General features: G+C 42.4%; 1 long non-coding RNA gene across 1 annotated transcript in view; it reads left to right on the top strand.

The window, feature by feature from the left end:
* LOC149459916 (uncharacterized) overlaps positions 1 to 21,080 on the top strand; it is a 314,342-nt gene that overhangs the window by 8,191 nt on the left and 285,071 nt on the right. The window lies entirely within an intron of this gene.

Genomic DNA, 21,080 nt, shown 5'->3' on the forward strand with positions numbered 1-21,080 from the left:
AGATATACAGTATGGTGATTTAAGGTGATAATATATGAACAGATTATCTACAGAGAAAGTTTTCGATCTGCTCATGTACAGGTGCCAATCAATCGAGAAATACAGTATTGGCTTAAACATGGAACATCTCATTGTCAGTTTTTTATACCTAGTTTCCTTTATGGGACCATTATTTTTTAACCTGATTATAAATGATGTACAGTTCTGTATTGAAAATACCACTTTTGTAATTTGAGATGACAGAAAGTGTGGGCTAAACTAGAAAACACCACTCTGATGCTCCAGAAGGTGATTCTTGTGGCTGCTGACACTGTATGCTGGTGCTGGACAGAATGTAAGACTCATCAGGCTCAGCTTAGACTACAGGAAAATGGTGCCCGGCCGCACGCAGGATCAGCAGACTGTGAAGCTAAGATAATAAAGATGATGAGAATTGGCTTCAGCTTGGTTCATCCCTCACATACAATTTTGCCTATGTGGTGCCTAATCATAGAGGCCTCTATAATTAAGCCCCACATGGGTGAAATGTATTAGGGGGGGTTCTTCTATAGGTGGAAACTGAGCTTAAGGTAGTTGTCATTATCTTTTATTATTTTAGCTTTACAGTCTACAGATTCTGTGTAAAAAAAATGTTTCCCTGAAATAAATTATACTATGCCTTTTTTTTCCCTTCTTATGGATCATCTGTCAGTTTGAGATTCTGGGAATGCAAGGTTTTTTTTCAACCTGACCAACCATGTAACTATGTTAGAGTAGAAGGTGTAATTGTTTAAAAAGTTGCACCAATGCAATTACTATCACTTTCTCTTACACCGTGCCTAATGTCTAGGCCATTACACAGACTTCACATGTCTGTAAGAATTGGCCATCTGCATGGATAGGTAAGTCTTTAAGATTAGATTACTACAGTCAGGAATGACAAGTAGAAGTCATTCTAATCTTCTCATGTATGTACAATTTTATGCAGGTCTTCCGATGGGGGAATCTGCCTGGTTTTGATTTGCCTAGGTAAACGTAGCAGCAAACCGCAATAAAGTTTATGGGGAAGGGGGGGTGCTATTGAATTCTAGCCATATGTATGGCTACTAGACAAAATAATCTCCAGAAAAAGGCATGAGAATCTGGGAACTGCCATTAGGAACATACACCAATGCAAAAAAATACCGTACAGTGGGGATAGGGCTTCGTATGTGTCTTTGAGGGTAACATTGATTAAATAAAAAAGTTTGGAGGATGTCTTCAAGCTGTATGTGGAGTTACGTAGCAGTAGGTTCACAGAAAGTCACAGTGATAGTGTACACTGGCAGCATAAATTTGGCTGTGAAATGTATGTTTTTCTTCTATATTTAACCTGCCTTACATGCAGCAACAGTACCTCAATGAAAGTCTTAGGAGCAAAGCTACATTTTAGACAACAAAATCCTAATTAACAAGAATTTAACTACAGGTGAGTCTAATTATTCATTAAACAGGTGTGCAGCAGACAGTTGATTATAAAAGAGCGTAACTTAACAAAGAAAACCCCTTCCCATTTCATGCTGTCAGCAATGGCACTACATGGAAGAGAAATGTCACAAGGCCTGAGAAAGAAATATAATTTCTTTACGCAAGATAGATGAATGCTACAAGAAAATCAGCAAAGCTTTACTTATCAGTCAAAATACGGTAGTAAAAGTGATACAAAAATGTAACAAAGATGGAACTGTAATCATCTCACAGAGACGTCCATGCTGTCCATGGAAGTTAACACCTCGACAGGAATGTCTTCTGATGAGAAGGGTTGAAGAAAATCCTCAAGCAAGTTCATTGCAGTTATTTAAAGAAGTAGAAAGTCAAACTGGGGTGATTGTTTTCCATGACAGAACACGGAGTACACTGCAGAGGAATGGCATGCATGGGTGTCGTCCACGAAGGAAGCCTCTCCTAAAGCCCATGCACTAAAAAGCCCACCTTGGTATGTCTCCAACTTGTTCATTCCATGCCTCGAAGACTTGGTGCTGTCCTTACAAATCATGGAGGTCATACAAAATACTAGATGTAGTTTTTGTTGTTTGTTGTGGGGTGTGATAATTTATGCATCAACTAATTTGAGTAAAACTGAAGATTTTGTAATCTAAGTTATATTATTAACCTTACTTTCATATAATGAGCTAAACAAATGTTCTATAAAACTCAGTTTTGTAAACATTTTGGAAATTGTTCTTGTGTTCACTGAGATATTGATTAAAATATTACTTTTTAAAAGTGATGTACTCATTTATGCTGAGCACTGTATATATATCAATCTTACAGTAAAAAAAAATTCTACATATTGCTTACAAAAAATATAACACATCAATGCATGTGTTCGGTTCCAAATACCTAAAATGTATCGTAACACACTACACAGCAATGTAAACAAATAATGTTCATAACTAAAGTGTCCGTCAGTGTCCAAAGAAATAATATATGACAGTGCAAAGTTCCCACTTGTATAGTGAATCTTTAACAATAAAGAGGTCCATAGTGTGTATCACTCATAAAGAGTCTTAGTGCTCAGAACCACTATACTTTGGACACTGACTCAGCCCTGTTTTTCTTCTGCTTTTTGAGGTGGTCCTTTTTGGATTCTCTCAAAAAATAATCTTGCTGGTTTCTTAACTTATCACAACTATATCCTCTGACATGTGAGAACGGACTCAAGGCTGCATTGAAGCTGTAGCTGACAAATATTTCGAACTGATCACATACAGTGATGTGATATATTATGTGATAAGCACTATCTATAATATTTTTTTACTACAAGATTGAGATACATGGCTAGCTAATTTACATGCATTATACAATGATGATGATGTTTCTTTTACGGAGGGAATAAAAACGGTTTTGCTTAGATAGATCTGCTACAACTATGAACATAATATGTAGTCATGCACTTTGTGTGGACATATAGAAGAGAAAATGAGTACCAGCCAATGGTCTTGTATACATAATCTTAGCATGTAGCTGGAGTGATGAAGACTGAGTTTGTTTCTTGATACTTATCAAGAGCCCTCTCCTTGGAATATATGTGTCTTGACTATTATTATTATTATACAGTGTTTATATAGAACCAAAGGGTTTGCTCAGCGCTGTACATTAGCGAGGGGGACAAAACATGAGACAATACAGTACAAAACAATACACGAGGGATTCGAGGGCTCTGCTCTTTCGAGCTTACATTCTAAGAGGGAGGGGATAGTGGTACAGGAGGAAGTGGCTGTGGGGGATGGAGTGGTAGGAGGAGTTGAGGAGATCAGTTGTTAGGTGAGGGTGGGGTAGGCTTCCCTGAAGAGATGGGTTTTCAGGGTGCACCTGAAGGTGAGCAGGGTAGGTGACAGTCTGATGGATTGGGGTAGGGAGTTCCAGAGGATGGGGGAAGTCCTGGAGAAGTCCTGCAGTCGGGCGTGGGAGGAGGAGACCAGGGAACTGGAGAGTAGAAGGTCCTGTGAGAAGCGAAGGGCACGGGTAGGGTAGTATTTGGGTATCAGGTCAGTTAGGTAGTTTGGGGCAGCATTGTGAATGGCTTTGTATGTCAGAGTTAGTAATTTGAATTTAATGCGTTGGGCAATTGGGAGCCAGTGAAGGGATTGGCAGAGGGGGGTGGCAGATGTGGAGCGGTGGGTGAGGTGGATGAGTCTAGCCGCTGAGTTCAGGATAGACTGGAGTGGGGATAGCATTTGTTTGGGTAGGCCAGTGAGAAGGGAGTTGCAGTAATCCAGGAGTGAGATAATGAGGGAGTGTACGAGTTGTTTAGTAGTGTCTGGGGTGAGGAATGTACGTATCTTGGAGATGTTGCAGGGATGGAGCCTGCATGACTTTGATAGTGATTGGATACGAGGTTGGAAGGAAAGGTTTGAGTCCAGGGTGACACCCAGGACTTTGGCGTGTGGGGTGGGATTGATGGTGGCGTTGCTAATCGTGATGGAGAGGATGGGGGGGGGCGCGGGCTGGGGGGAAAACTAGGAGCTTGGTTTTGGACAGGTTTAACTTGAGGAAATGGAGTGACATCCAGTCTGATATGTTATTCAGGAGGTGGGTGATACGGGCGGAGAGAGAGGGGGTGAGGCGAGGGGTGGAGAGGTAAATTTGTGTGTCGTCGGCATAGAGGTGATAGTTGAAGCTGTGGGAGTGTATCAGTTTGCCAAGGGAGGAGGTGTAGATGGAGAAGAGGAGAAGTCTGAGGACAGAGCCTTGGGGGACTCCAACAGAGAGGGGGAGAGAGGGGGAGGTGGCAGCGTTATAGGTAACACTGAAGGAGCGTTGGGATAGGTAGGAGGAGAGCCAGGAGAGAGCAGCATCCCTGATGCCAAAGGAGTGCAGTTTAGTAAGGAGGAGGGGGTGGTCGACAGTGTAGAAGGCTGCGGAGAGGTCGAGGAACAGGAGGACTGAGTAGTGGCCATTAGCTTTGGAGGTTAGCAGGTCGTTAGTGATTTTAAGTAGGGCGGTTTCGGTGGAGTGTACGGGACGGAAGCCAGACTGTGGTGGATCAAGGAGGTTGTTATCAGTGAGGTGGGCACTTAGGCAATTGTAGGCTAAGCGCTCAAGGAGCTTGGAAGTGAATGGCAGCAGAAAGATGGATCTAAGGTTGTTTAGGTCAGTGGGGTCAAGGGAGGGTTTTTTGAGTTTGGGGGTGATGTGTGCGTGCTTTAGGGGGGAGGGGAATGCACCAGTAAAGAGGGAGAGATTGAAGATGTGGGTGAGGGAGCAAATGATGGAGGAGGGGGGTGACTGGAGGAGTTGTGAGGGGATAGGGTCCAGGGGGCAAGTGGTGAGGCGGGCTTCAGTGAAGACCTTAGTGACCTCCTCAGTGGTAGCAGGGCTGAAGGAACGGAGTGTTGGAGAGGTTATAGTGTGTGGGGCGTTAGGTATGGTGGGGGGCAGTGCAGTTGCGAGGTCAGAGGAGGGGAGAGTTGAGGGGGTGATGGAGGGAGGGAGGCTAGGTAGAGAGGTAGATTGCGAATTGACAATGTCCTTACGGATTGCGTCAATCTTGTTTTGGAAATGATTGGCAATCTCGTGGGCGGTGAGTAAGGTACTGAGTGGAGGTGGGGGGGAGAGAGCAGGGATTTGAAAGTGGAGAAGAGCCGGCGAGGATAGGTGGAAGGGGTGTTGATGAGGGTTATGAAATATGCTTGCTTGGCGGCATGGAGGGAGGTGGTGTAGGTGTAGAGGGAGAAAACTCGAGGGGATCTGATTTTGCGCCATAATTGCTCCAGCGTGCGACTGTGTTGTTTGAGACATTTTGTATGGTTGTTCTGCCAGGGGTGAAGTGGTCGGGGTCTGATGTTACGCATGGTTAGGGGTGTCAGGGAGTCTGGGGCAGCTGACAGTGAGTCGTTGTACGCAGTAGTGGCCAGGTCAGGGCATGTCAGTGGAAAGATACTGTCGTATAGATGGTCAGCTGCAGAGTGGAGATGGGCCAGGTTCAGGTTTCGGAGGTTACGGGCTGGTGATGGTTTGACGCTTTGGGGGGGGGAGCTAGAGGAGGGGGAGATGGAAAATGTGAGGAGGTGGTGGGTAGAGAGGGGGAAGGGTGTGTTAGTGAAGTTGTGGAGGGTGCAGAGGTGGGAGAAAACGAGGTCCAGGGTGTTTCCATCGGTGTGGGTGGAGGACTGTGTGCACTATGTGAGCGCGAAAGAGGAGGTTAGGAGGAGGAGTTGGGAAGTAGCCGGGTTGTTGACATTGATGGGGATATTGAAATCCCGAGGATGATGGTTGGTAGCTCAGAGGAGAGGAAGAAGGGAAGCCAGGCGGCAAAGTCGTCCAGGAAGATGGATACGGATCCAGGAGGCCGATAGATCACCACAAACCTCGGGGGGGTGGGAGAGAAGAGGGCCTCGAAGGAGGAGAAGGATAGGGAGGGGGGGTTAGGGAGGACCTGGAAGGTGCTCAGCGGTGACAGGAGCATGCCGACCCCACCGCCTCTGCGACCACTCGGTCTGGGTGAGTGGGTCCAGACGAGGCCTCCATAGGTGAATGCTGCAGGAGAGGTGGAGTCAGTGGCTTGGATCCAGGTTTCCGTGACCGCTAGGAGGTTGAGGGAGTGGGAGACAAAGAGGTCATGGATGGCGGACTACCTTGACTATCGTGCTGTCTTTATGGCTGTCTTTACTTACGTTGTGTCTGGATGGGTCCCTATTGGGAAGTTCGTCCTTCTGTTTTAAGATTAAGGCTGTTTAAGACCAATGGCTGTTTACAGAATGTAACTGAATTTCCACCAGGGAGGTAGTGGCTACACCTTGGTGTACTCATTTGCACCTCACGGGCAACATGCACATGCTATGAATTCCAGGCTACCCTACTGATTTATATGACTCTATTAAATATCAGGAGTGGGTTCCAGTGTACTGATTCTGTCACATATTCTCCTGAAAAAGGATTCCCAAAACACATTGAGTCCACATGTGAATTGTAATCGGAATCTTTACATCTTGTGAACCCCTATGTGGGGAGTAATTTTTATTGTTGTGTAATAGAATTTTAATGGTATATTATTATTATTATTATTATTATACAGTATTTATAAAGCGCCAATAGTTCGCTCAGCGCTGTACATTACAGAGGGGAACAGAACATGTGACAGAACAATACCAATACAATGCAAAACATGAGGGGATCGAGGGCCCTGCTCTTTCGAGCTTACAATCTAGGATATAATAAAGTTGTTTTATGGTGCTCAGTTTATCTTCTGTTTGTCCACACAAAGTCCATGACTAAATATTCTGTTCATAGTTGTACATGATTTGATGGGATGTGGGCATATAGCACACACAGTCTGGATTTCTCTCCTGCTAAAGAGACCTGCTATACAGTATGTTTGAGCCCTGAAGACATGGTGCATACACAAAATGCATTGACTCTATTGGACACTAATCCATTCCTGTTACTGTATTATACATTTTATATTGGGCAGCACAGTGGCTAAGTGGTTAGCACTTTCTCCTGGCAGCACTAGGGTTGCCAGTTCAAGTCCCAACTACAATACTACCTGCCTGGAGTTAGTGTGTTCTCCCTATGCCTGTTTCCTCCAGGTACTCCGTTTTCCTTCCACACTCCAAAGACATGCTGGTAGATTAATTGGATCCTGTTTAAATTGGCCATAGTATGTATATGTGAGTTAGAGACCTTAGATTGTAAGCTCCTTAAAGGCAGGGATCGATGTGGATGTACAATATACAGTTGCAAGAAAAAGTATGTGAACCCCTTGGGATTACGTGGAGTTTTGCATGAATTGGGCATAAAATGTGCTCTGAACGTCATCTAAGTCACAACAATAGAAGAACACAGTCTGCTGAACATAATACTACACAAACATTAGATGTTGCCATGGTTTAATTGCACATAACATGTAAACATTCACAGTGCAGGGAGGAAAAAGTATGTGAGGCCCTAGCTTAATGACTTCTCCCAGAGCTAATTGGAGCCAGGAGTGAGCCAACCTTGACTCCAATCAGTGTGATGACATTGGATGTGTTGCTGACAGCTGTCCTGCCCTTAAAAAATACACACCTGTTTTGGGTTTACTGGCTTCAAGAAGCACTGTCTGATGTGAACCATGCCTCGCAGAAAAGAGCTCTCAGAAGACCTACGATCAAGAATTGTTGACTTGCATGAAGCTGGAAAGGGTTACAAAAGTATCTCCAAAAGCCTTGATGTTCATGTTTCCACGGTAAGACAGACTGTCTACAAATGGAGAAAGTTTAGCACTGTTGCTACTCTCCCTAGGCATGGTCGTCCTGTAAAAATGACTGCAACAGCACAGAGCAAAATGCTGCATGAGGTAAAGAAGAATCCCAGAGTGTCAGCTAAAGACCTACAGAAATCTATGGAACATACTAACATTTTTGTTGACACATCTACAATAAGGAAAACATTAACCAAGAATGGAGTACATGGGAGGACACCACGGAGGAAGCCATTGCTGTCCAAAAAGAATATTGCAGCATGTTTGAAGTTTGCAAAAGAGCACCTGGATGTTCCACAGCACTACTGGCAAAATATACTGTGGACAGATGAAACCAAGATTGAGTTGTTTGGGAAGAACACACAACACTATGTGTGGAGAAAAAAAGGCACAGCACACCAACATCAAAACCTCATCCCCACTGTAAAACATGACGGAGGGAGCATCATGGTTTGGGGCTGCTTTGCTGCCTCAGGGCCTGGACGGATTGTTGTCATTGATGGGAAAATTAATTCCAGAGTTTATCAAGACATTTTGCAGGAAAACGTACGACCATCTGTCCGCCAACTGAAGCTCTGCAGAGGATGGGTGATGCAACAGGACAATGACCCAAAGCATACAAATAATTCAACAAAACAATGGCTGCAACAGCACAGAATATGCCTTCTGGAGTGGCCCAGTCAGAGTCCGGACCTCAACCCGATTGAAATGCTGTGGCATGACCTTAAGAGAGCGATTCACACCAGACATCCCAAAGAATATTGCTACACTGAAACAGTTTTGTGAAGAGGAGTGGTCCAAAATTACTCCAGATCGTTGTGCAGGTCTGATCTGCAACTACAGGAAACGTTTGGTTGAGGTTATTGCTGCCAAAGGAGGGTCAACCAGTTATTAAGTCCAAAGGTTCACATACTTTTTCCTCCCTGCACTGTGAATGTTTACATGTTATGTGCAATTAAACCATGGCAACATCTAATGTTTGTGTAGTATTATGTTCAGCAGACTGTGTTCTTCTATTGTTGTGACTTAGAAGACGTTCAGAGCACATTTTATGCCCAATTCATGCAAAACTCCACGTAATCCCAAGGGGTTCACATACTTTTTCTTGCAACTGTATATGTGAAATGCTGCATAGATTGACAGTACTATTTAAGTACCTGTAATAAATAAAATATATGTAGATATTCTGTCTTTGGATCTTTTTGCATGAATTTTATGGTTTTGTACTCTCTTGTTATGAGTTTTTTACTGTATGTTGTGACAGTGCTAGGCCCTGCCAAGGTGTGATTATAGGAAAAAGACACACTGGATTTGCATTAAGACAGAGTGGGAGGCTCCATTCTGAATCGGGACTTGGAGCTTGAAGGCTTCAAAATGTCTTTAGTGGGACAGAGCCTTCAATCCTGTGCCAATGTCTTGCTGAAGACCTGCAGGCTCTCTGAGTGCATATGTGTGCAGATTAGTTATAAGCCAGGCCTGCTCATAGCTCAAAGTGTTACTAAACCCAGGACCCTGCATTCACTATATCTGGTCTCCCACAGTCCACAGAACATGGAAATGTAATTACTTTAGTAGATATAAACTGCTAAATACCTTTTCTCATCAGCAGTTAGAGCAGTCTTGTGACTTCTATCAGTGTCTAGCTGAGCACTGGTTAAAGCTTGTAAGTGGAGTTTTCATTCTCCTCTCACTGCCCCATGAGAATGTATAACCCCTGACTCTCTGCTGATTGGCCCTGTGCTGATCACATGCACCCTCCCAAGAAAAATAAACAACACTCTAGCAGCACACACCAAACTGAGCATGTGCAGAGTGTCCCAGAGGCTCTGTTCTATCAGGAGATGAAATGGGGAGTGTGAAAGAAGGGGAGGATCAGAACAGGGGCGGACTGACTACTCATGGGGCCCCCAGGCAATAGGGAATCATGGGGCCCCTTTGTCCTTGCCCACACTCAAAAAAACCCTATAAAAGGTACCAGGGGCATTTCATGGGGCCCCCTACTGACCCTGGGCCCTCGGGCCATGCCCGAGTGCTTGAAGTGTCAGTCTGCCCCTGGGTCAGAAGTATTTTTCAGTTGACTGTTTGCTTTGTGAAGCTTAACTTTATGTAAACCTTTTTTTCAGTTGTATAAATAAAACTGAGCTGCCAAGCCTTTGAAAACAGTTTAGACTTGCATGGACATCACTAAAACGCATTTATCAATGAGCTACCCAACCCTCATATCACAATATTTATAATAAAAAATATGTTTAATTCATATTTTTGGATCCAGATGGTGCCTTTTTTGTTTTCCTGGCAGCACACAGTCACTTATCTTTACATAGATTTAATTGTATTCCTTGCATGGATAAGGCTCTCTGAAAAAGAAAAATAGTCAATAGTGTGATCCACTACTGAAATGCTTCAGTGCAGCGCCAATGCGGGTGGACATAGCTGTATGTCCCCCTCGCATCAGAGGCTTGTGCACGGATCACAGAGTGGATCACATTACCGCTGTGACAGGGTGATCACATGGTCTTTTACTAAGTAATTGCTGTCCCCGATCACAGCAATCACATGTTAAACAATCGAAACTGAAAGTAAACATCGGTTCTGAAACTGCAGCCCAGGGGTGGACTGACCATTTGAGCACTCGGGCACTGCCCAAGGGCCCGGGGTCAGTAGGGGGCCCCATGAAATGCCCCTGGTACCTTTTTATAGGCTTTTTTGGGTGTGCTTTGAGTGTGGGCAAGGACAAAGGGGCCCCATGATCCCCTATTGCTCGGGGGCCCCATGAGTTGTCAGTCCGCCCCTGCTGAAGCCTGTATGTGAGGCCTGTCACATTGCATGTACACTCACAGACTGCAGTGCTGACCTGTTCACAGTGTACTTGATCAATGCCCCAGTATAATGCTAATAAAGAGTGCAGTCAGCCCCTTGTCACCTGTCCCAGTGTCACCAGTGTTGCCACTAACGCCACCATATGCATACCAGTGCATACCTGATCACTGCCATTCCTTGTACAAGTGCTCTAATCACCACCATGTCCCATATCAGTGCCATATGCCATACCAGCATCTTGATCACCACCATACCCCATACCAGCATCCTGATCACTGCCATATGAAGTACCAGTATCCTGATCACTGCCATAGTCCATACCAATGCCCTGATCACTGATATACCCAATACCAGCATCCTGATCACTGCCGTGTGCCTTACCAGAGTTCTGATCACCTCTATACCCAGGGGCGGACTGACAACTCATGGTGCCCCCAAGCAATAGGGGATCATGGGGCCCCTGTGTCCTTGCCCAAACTCAAAAAAGCCTATGAAAAAGGTACCAGGGGCATCTCATGGGGCCCCCTACTGACCCTGGGCCCTCAGGCAGTTCCCGAGTTTCCAAATGGTCATTTCGCCCCTGTCTATACCCCATATCAGCACCCTGATCACCATCATCACTATACCAGCATCCTGATTACCGCCATACCCCATTTCAGCACCCTGACCACCGCCATTCTTCATACCAGTGCCCTGATCATCATCATACCCCATACCAGCATCCTGATCACTGCCATAACAATGTCCTGATCACTGCCATACCCTATACCAGTGTCCTGCTCACTGCCATACCCCATACAAGCACCCTGATCACTGCAGTTCCTCATACCAGTGCCCTGATCAGCATCATACCCTATACCAGCATCCATATCACTGCCATTTTTCTTTTCTTTTTTATTTATTACAGGTACTTATATAGCACTTCAATTTATGCAGTGCTTTATATATATATTATACATTCACATCAGACCCTAACCCTTAAGAGGTGTACAATCTAACGTCCCTAACTTACATTCATGTATACACATACTAGCGCCAATTTAGATAGGATCCAATTAACCTACCAGCATGTCTTTGAAGTGTGGGAGTAAACCCACGCAGGCACAGGGAGAACATGCAAACTCCAGGCAGGTGGTGCCGTAGTTGGGATTTGAACCAACGACCCTAGTACTGCCAGGTGGAAGTGCTAACCATTTAGCCACTATGCTGCCATACGCCATACCAGCAACTTGATCACTGCCATACCAGTGTCCTGATCACTGCCAAGTCCCATACCAGCATTTTGATCACTGCCATACCTCAAACCAGCATCCTTATTGCAGCCATTCCTCATGTCAGCACCCTGATCACTGTCATACCCCATAACAGCGTCCTGATCACTGCCATACCGCATACCAGCATCCTGATCACCGCAATATGCCATACCAGCATTTTGATCACTGCCATACTCCATACCAACATCCTAAAAACCTCCATATGACATACCAGCATCTTGATCAACGCCATACCCCATACCTATATCTTGATCACCCCTGTACTGCATATCAACATCCTGATCACTGCCATACCCCATACCAATGTCTTGATCACAGCCATACACCTTACCAATGTCCTTTTCACCACCATACATCATACCAGAATCCTGATCACTGCCATACCCCATACCAGTTTCCTTATCACTGCCATAGACCATACTAGAATCCTGATCACCGCCATACGGCATACAAGCATCCTGATCACCACTACACAGGCATCTGGATTACCGCCATACCCCATACTAGCGTCCCTATTACTGTCATAACCCATACTAGTACCCTGATTGCAGCCAAAGCAGTGTCATGATCAGTGTCCTGATCACTGACATACCAGTAGCAGTGTCAGCAGAGGCAGTGTCCCCGATTATTTCCACTGCCCCTGGATCACCTTAAGGTACTTCTTGGATGTCGGGCCCCTCTGTTTGGCTAGTTTGTGAAAGATCTCACACATCTGGTATCCCCATACTTGGGAGGAGTATCAAAATGTGTTTTGGGGTGTAATTCTAAGTAAGCCCATGCTGTGTGTGAGAAATATCTATTTACATTTACAACTGTGTGAAATAATTCATTTTAATTTTCATTAGGCAATTTATGCATCTTAGCTGTGAAAAAGTCTCACAAATATGGTATCCCCATACTCAGGGGGCATAGCGGAATGTGTTTTGCGGTGTGATTGTAAGCTTTCCCATGATGTGTGTGAGAAATAACTTATTAAGATAACAACTTTGTGAAAAAAAAATTTAATGTAATTTCTTCATATTCCAAAAAACTGTGACAAAAAAATACAGCTTCAAAAAACTCACCCTCTTATTAAATTCTTTGGATGGTCTACTTTCCAGAAATTGATCATTTGGGGGGCATTTGCACTGTCCTGGCATTTTAAGGCCTCAAGAAATTAGATCAGTCAGTCAGTACATCAGGACTGATCAATTTTCAAATATATATACCATAGTTTGTAGACTCTATACCTTTCACATAGATTAAATAATATACGCTATTTTAGGTTATTTAAAATAAATGTAGCAGAATACATTTTGGCCTAAATTTATGTAGAAAGATAATTTGCAAAATTTTATAACAAAAACTAAGAAAAACATGTTTTTTTTACAATGTTTGGCATTTTTTCATTTATATAGCAAAAAAAAATAAAAACCCAGTGGTGATTAATTACCATTAACGGAAAGTTTCATAAAAAATTATAAATATTGAGTAATTACCATTAAAAGTGTGACAGTGTTGAAAGCTGAGATTTGGCCTGGACTAGGAGGGAGTGAAAACATCTGGACTTGAGATGGTTAAACACTTTCTGGTAGTCTAAATTCCTGTGCAGGTTTAAAGCGGTAATAAACCACAAAAAATAAAAGGAAAAAAGTCTTTCATAATGTACTAGTATGCAATGAATGGCGCGCCATCCATTGAGAGAGTAGTGGCTGCGAAATGGCTCTCTCAATGGATGGCGCGCCATTCATTGCATACTAGCACATTATGAAAGACTTACCTGAAAATGAAGCCCTCCAGCAGAGCTCCGTCATGGCTCCCTGGGGCTTCTATCCTCACCCAGGCCTCCTGGGTTCGCGGGTTGTGGCCATTTCACTGGTCGAGCCGTTATGAGTAGTGGCTGCGAAATGGCTCTCTCAATGGATGGCGCGCCATTCATTGAGAGCACAGTGCGCATGTGCCGGTGACATCACTGGTGCTACTAAAGTAAATATCTCCTAAACGGTGCACAAGACATATTTAGGATATATTTACTGTTCCTACAGGTAAGCCTTATTATCGGCTTTACTACCACTTTAAAGGATAAGTTCACCCTTTAACAAAAAATAATAAATACACATTTTTTTGCAGATAAAAAAATGTGCATTTATTATTTTTTGTTCGTGAAGCTTGTAAAGCATTGCACCAGCGATCAGCAGATCGCTGGTGCCATGCAGGTCTCCCCTGACCTGTCAGTATATCTTCTTGCTCGTACATCCCCTACGGCAAGCAGATACTTACTGACAGGAAGGCTCAATGAACTACAATGGCATTGTGGATTAGTCCATTGAAAACCACCAGCTGACAGCGCAAAGGCTGTCTGAACTTTTAGTTTTCCCATTCACAGAATACTGCGAATGAGTGATGTGGCCGGGTGGGTGGTTTTTTTTTTAATTGTGACAGTTAGCGGGGAGGAGAACATCCCCTGCTTGCTGTCACAAGAGGGATCGGGGGGTGCGGGGACTGTTCCAATCGTGAAATGTTACTTGCATTCTGAATATGGGTGTAACATGTAACATGTTATGGAAGGTGAACTTATCCTTTTAGGCATTCTTAAACAATGTTATTTAAAGTCCTGGTGTATTTTTAGTGCTGCCATTTAGGTCACATTAAAAGACTCTCTCCTTGCTCTCCTTTGCAGTAGTACATTTCCCACAGCAGTGCCCAACTGCTTAAAATTGTCCTTGAAAGTATTAACTAGATTTGACTTTCAAGTACTTAAAGCGGAGTTCCACTTGACCTATCAAAAAATAAAAGTCAGCAGCTACAAAAACTGTAGCTGCTGACTTTTAAAAAACAGCCACTTACCTGTCCCTCGGTCCCGTGGTGTGTCCCCTGCAGCCCTTTTCACTGGCCGTCCTGCATTCCAGGTGGCCGGCATCTTCAGTGTGGGCCTCCAGCTGTGATAGCTTGCGGCTTCACAGCCGGGTACCCACTGCGCATGCATGAATAGCGCTGCACTTCGTGAATGGTCCTGTAGTCTTCTGGGACCTGTCACATGTCCCAAAAGACTGCAGGGAGGACACCTTCCATTTCCAATTGCCTAGGCGATCAGACCGGAAGTGGGAGCCGGTACCTGTCAAATTCGTGTACCTGCTCCCCCCCCGCCCCCCAAAGGTGCCAATTTTTAATGGGGAACAGGGGAGCAGTCCTTAAAGCGGAACTTCCCCTTTTGGGTGGAGCTCCGCTTTAAACAGGGTTCTGTTATGTTCATATTTAGCAGACTTTTTGGTGGGTTTGCGGAATCTCATGCAAACGAAATTTTGCCCAGTTCACTCATTGCTAGTTATTTGTTTTAAGAAATACAGGTGTCAACAAATGGGAAAAGATAACACAGGACAGGACTGGTAGAAGCCACACCATTCTGTTCAGTGATGGTTGCTGTGCCTTATGCATATAAATGAACATAATGATATAGTTAAGGGGGGTGTTAAAAGCCCACGACCTTTGGGCTGTGCAGCCAGAGGAGCTGAAACCAAGAGATCTTACAGAATCCCAAGTCCTGTAAGTATGACTGCACAGCAGTTGGGATACCTTTTGGAATAACCACAAGGAACATAGGAGCTGATTTGCTAAAGGCAAATAGGCTAATAATTTTGCAGGGGAAGTTGCAATGTGCAAGGGAATGTTCCCTACAGCTTAATCAATATATTGCAAATTTATTTTGTAATAACTACCCACCTACGTGCAAGGAGATCAAAACAAAACAAAAAAGACAGCATTTTTGCCTGCATGTGGTTGGATGGTGGTAGCCAGTCTTTTGCAAAGTGCAGCTTCCCTGGTAAGGTGAACAGTCTATTTGCCTTAAGTAAATCAACCCCTCAGTATTGCAAGTGTGCATGAATGGCTACGTAACTTGAAATTTCATTTTTTAATCAAAAATAATATGTATTTAATGTATTACTTATTTTTAACTTACTTTCAATGTTCTATGTTTTTAAAAGTGTATATAAACCCGAAACCTATGTTGTTTGTTTGACCACATGCCTAACTGTATTCAGTTTTCTTATGCAAATAATTTTTTGTGAATTTTTTGCAACGTTTCTTACCTGGAGATCCTGCCAGTAACAGCACTTCATTGTTTCATAATTGGCAGCAGCATTTTCAGCCTGCCTTGCAAACGTCTTTATTTGGCTATTGGGTTGCCTTTCTAACAGAAAGTCCAGTGCACGAGGCAGGTTGACAATGCTGACAGCTTAAGCTGGCTATAGACAGAACAAAATTCACCTGATTTATCAGGGACTGGCCAAATTTCAATCAAATTTTGTGTGGTCCTCCCTGTTCAAAAGAAGTGGAAGTTTTATTGATCAGCCAATCAACTGCAGACAATGATCATTGGATTCTGACAGCACCTGATCCCGTTGTCAGAATACCATATCCTAGAAGGGGAATTCCACCATCCACCTCACTGTGTGGATGGAGGAATCTAGCAATTATTTTTATTTTTTACATTCACCCCACTGGCTGAATTTAACCTCCCTAGCGGTCTGATTATGTTCATATTTCTGTGCTCAAAGCGGTAAATTTTTTTGCATGGAAATATGTATTTTTTTTATTGTAGGACTGTACTTTTTAGGAATAACTCACTGAAATCTATCCGAACAAGAGTCTAGTAAACATCCCGGGTAGGATAAAACTTGAAACACGAAAACATAAATTATAATTTAATAAATAATCATAAAAAATAATAATATAATAATACATTTAATTCAATAATATAATCAAACCAAAAACACTGAAATTTGAACTATAGCCCCAAGTTCGCACATCACTGAGCAAAGTTGCAGAATCGTTTTCAGTGTCTGATGACGAATTTCCCCACAAATCATTATCCCTCAATTCTGCAAGTGGTTCTAATTTACTATCGCTGTTCTCTAGCTGGTCTAAAACCGCTTTTGACCTAAAGGGACGCTTTTTGGACGCCATGGACGTTTCTCAGTTTCCAGGCAGAAAGAACAGTAAAAATGTAGGCAGGGCACAGGACAAAGCACTAGGGACAAAATGTATGTGAAATGCTTTAATACAGTAATGTTATACTATGCGATTTTAGTGATTTTAGTGAATGTCACTTTTTGTCATTTTTGAATTTCCCACCGTTCCGTCCCCCATACGTCCCGATGCTCACAGGGGACGGAACCCAGATGACAGATGTTGGCATCTGCCGGATTACATTGCCGGGGACACTGCAGGAGGGACATTGCGGGAGTGCAGGACAAGGTAAGTGATCGAGGGATCGTGGAGCAGCACCGCATAGTATTCCCGAGTGCAGCCCGGGGTTACCGTTTGTGGTACTGAAACTTTACCCCAAGCTACACTCGGAAATACCACCAGGGAGGTTAAAAAAGACTTGTCTATGGCCAGGGTCGGACTGACCATTTGGAAACTCGGGCACTGCCCGAGGGCCTGGGGTCAGTAGGGGGCCCCATGAGATGCCTCTGGTACCTTTTTCATAGGCTTTTTTGAGTTTGGGCAAGGACATAGGGGCCCCATGATCCCCTATTGCCAGGGGGCCCCATGAGTTGTCAGTCCGCCCCTGTCTATGGCCAGCTTCAGCGTTGTCATTGAATTGCTGTTACTGGCAGGCTCTCAGGTAATGATTTGCTTAAAAAAACTGTACACAGTGATGCTAAATATAGTTTTTGATTTTTGAGTTTTCAAAGCATAGATTATACATACTTTTGGAAGGGGAGAATAATTATTTTCTTAATATCCAGATCTGGTCCTCTGTCAACCCTGGGTGAATGTTATTCATATATTTAAAATTGAAGTGGTTCTAAAGGCTCAAATTTTTTACCTTCATGCATTCTATTTGCAGTATTTTCTCTAAGTGTCCTGCTTTTGCAAAACAATACTATTGTCCCAAATCTGAGCTGCTATCCTCCTAACGAACTCCTTAGCCCTTCCAGGGGCACCCCCCCTTCCTAGACTTCTCTGACACATGTCTTAATTTAAGGGAAAACATCCAGCCCTTTTAGAGGCCTCAGACCACAAGTTCAATCCACAGATATATCTCTCAAACTAAGGATACTGTTTGTGTCTTTATTAAATGCTCTTTATGCTCACTTTTATAGTCTGTGTTGTATGGCAACTGGCCTCCTACTGAAAAGATTGTGAAACAGTGTGATGATGTTACCTGCTTAATCTCGCTCCTGATAAAACTATTAAATGAAATGCGTAGAGTGAGGTTAAGCAGGGGACATCATTGCGCTGTGTTATGGTACCCACCATGAGACTATTAATGATCCTGTGATTTACCACTTAAGAGCTTAAGGTGGCTAAGAACTCTCATCTTCTGGTGGGACCCTATGTGGATGACAGTGTTTACATAGTTGTTTGATGTATATCATAGTGCTCAGTGCCCTTATGTAATATAGTATTATACTAATGGATTGTAATTTTTGTTTATGTCCTTTCTACATAGAACTTACATAAATGGAATTGAAAGAATGGATAATAGATCCTTTATCAAATAATTGAGAATTCCTATTCATTTTTTCCCTATTTCAGATATGGAGATAATGGTGAAAATACTAATCTGACCTTTATAATTTGAGGTCAAGCCCATCTGGTGAGTGAGCCTTTCTGAAGGTGGTGGTGGATAACACAGTTAGAGCTCATTTGATGTGGAGTTCAGAACACATGCAGTTCTGTGGATAATTTAACTGGTTATAGGTGGTGGATCCATTTTCCAAGGGGATTCTTTGTGAAGTGAATGAAACAGTTACCCTGAAAGACTGGTGACTTTGCAACATTGCCTCTATTATTTGTAGCACATATTTCAACTTTAGCTCTGGTTGTGTATGTGCATATAAAATTAAGTTTATTTAATCAAAACTGATTTTCACATTAAAAGAGTTTTTAAAAATTGTTTATTTTTTTGAATAGCACATTTGGGGGAGATATAGTGTTGGCTAGTTACATTAACAAGCTGGTGGGGCCAATAAAGTGGCTACTTAGTGTGTTTGTATGTGCACAGAAAGGTCTGGTTTTGCGCAAGCACTTTTTATAATAGTAAAGAATTCAAGAGAATTATCAGCAGGAAATCTTTGTACTTGTTATTCAAATGTGCAGTATATTCCACCAGAGGGCTGTAGGGCAGCCTTAACTGTTAGGTCCCAGCCATGGGAGAGATAGATAGATAGATAGATAGATAGATAGATAGATAGATAGATAGATAGATAGATAGACCTTAAATATAACTCTAAAACACAATTTCTAAAAGATGTAAACCAGTTTTATTATAACTTCCTAGTTTACATGTTCGTCTAGTCATTTGATGAAGGTGTTCTCAGTATGGGTCATGTAGTAACTTAATAATTGACTATTCTTTAGTGTGTTAGATCAGCATTATACACTAGGTCAGTTCATTAAGGTTAATTTGTCCAAAAATATTAGAATCATTAATTTCTGGCACACAGCTAATGACTGCTCTGAGCCAGTGTCTTGTTTCATCGTTAGTGTCAGTAAGATTATAACTCACACCCAACTGTTTTTACACTATGTAATAGAATCAATTGATGCAGTGGTTGACAGGACGCTGTTTTGCATTTTGTCATCTTTCTAATGTACATGGCTTAAAGGCATTGGAATCTATAATGCAGGGCAGTTTTCTGGGAGGCAAAGAATAGGTTGAAGCTGCAAGGGCCATTTTCATCAAATATTAATGAAATTGAAAAACACACTAGGGTTGAAGGCTTGTCTGCTAAATGCAAGGTAAAAATCTATTCTGCTTTCTGATGACTGTAATTAGCAGCCCTAATTAAAAATTCAAACCTTGTATATATTTGAAAGCATGAATCTTAGCTCTTGAAGTGTTTATTTCCTTTAAAAAGTATTTTATTTTGCAACACTAATTGAACAGGATCCTTCCTGTCTTGACAGCCACAGATGGCTGGAGCTAGATTGCACATCCAGCCTCTCCAGACTACTTCCCTTCTGAAGTCATAAAACATCTCTAAAACATGTATATGCTCTGGATAAGTCATTAGTTCTGTGTCATCCACCATGTATTCCAACAACTTCATGGATACTGCTTTTTCTCAGCCCCTGTTGTAGACACTATGTTGTGCTTGTCTTCAATAATTCATGAAAAATGACTTGTATTAAATGGCCTCCAAACTACCAAAACATGTCCCAGTTTTCCTCTCCTACATGAATCACCACTGAAGTGGCCAATATGGAACATTTTGCTCATGAGTATCCATTAGTCAGAAAGCTACTCAGAGTTCAGCCATGTGGGGCTTTGAAAACAGTGACTGCCACAAGGGAATATATGACAACAGAAACCATATTGCTTACAAGAATAGAACACTACTATAAACATATCAATACTTAATTAAAAATTAAATCAGATAGTTAAAAATAAAAATGAACATTAATATGTAATAATCTTTTAAAAAAATCAATCAAAAACCTGGTCAGTTCAACCAGAGCATATGATGGCAAAATGCATACAGAGATAGTACGCTAAAAAAAAAAAAAAGAGAAAAAAACCCTTCACGTTCAGAATGATCAGTGATCCAGAGACAGGTATATGCAGAGGCAGCCAAAACTCTATAAAAGTCTCTATTTTTCTTGTAAAAATGCTGGGCCACACCCTCTCCTGTTTACAGAGCCTTCTTATTGGTGGTCAAGGCAAACCATCATAAAAAAAGCTAATATGGATGTTTTTGAGGCAAGAGAAAGGTTGGTAGCAAACCTAATTGCTTGGACTTGTGGTAAACCTTGTCACTGAATGTTTTTACCATGTGGTCAGTTTTGAAAAGTTTATTTAAAAATAGGTTAAAATCAAAATATAATAAAATGTTCACCTTTATTAGCAAGATTTTTTAACTTGCTGTTTGGTAGCTTGGGTAATTTTTGCTGTTTTTGTCTTGTCCATAGCTACCTTTTTTGCTGCAAGACTTTCCTTTAAAAATATGGGCTTTTGTTTTGAGGTAAGCAGTGTTAGTATTCTGGGGTTTACATTTATTTTGTGGAGACATTTTCACATTTTATGTTCATAGTGCCTTTATTTACTTTACTTTAGGTTGAACTGCTTTTTTGCAACATAACTTCCTTTAAAAATGGGCTTTTGTTTTGGGATTGGGGGGGTATTATTTTTATTTGGGGGCTTTTATTTATTTTGAGGATATGTTGTTTTTTTAGTACAGTATATTGACCATGTACAGTAATAGGCCCTAGCTACACTTCCTTCTAGAGCTAACAAGGGGTTATTTTCCTACAACAGCCAACGAACCAATGCGTACCCAACAGTTTCCTTA

Source organism: Staurois parvus, unplaced genomic scaffold, assembly GCF_062004578.1.
Source record: "Staurois parvus isolate SC_StPar_1 unplaced genomic scaffold, SC_StPar_1.0 ptg000243l, whole genome shotgun sequence".
In the NCBI taxonomy this organism is placed as follows: domain Eukaryota; kingdom Metazoa; phylum Chordata; class Amphibia; order Anura; family Ranidae; genus Staurois; species Staurois parvus.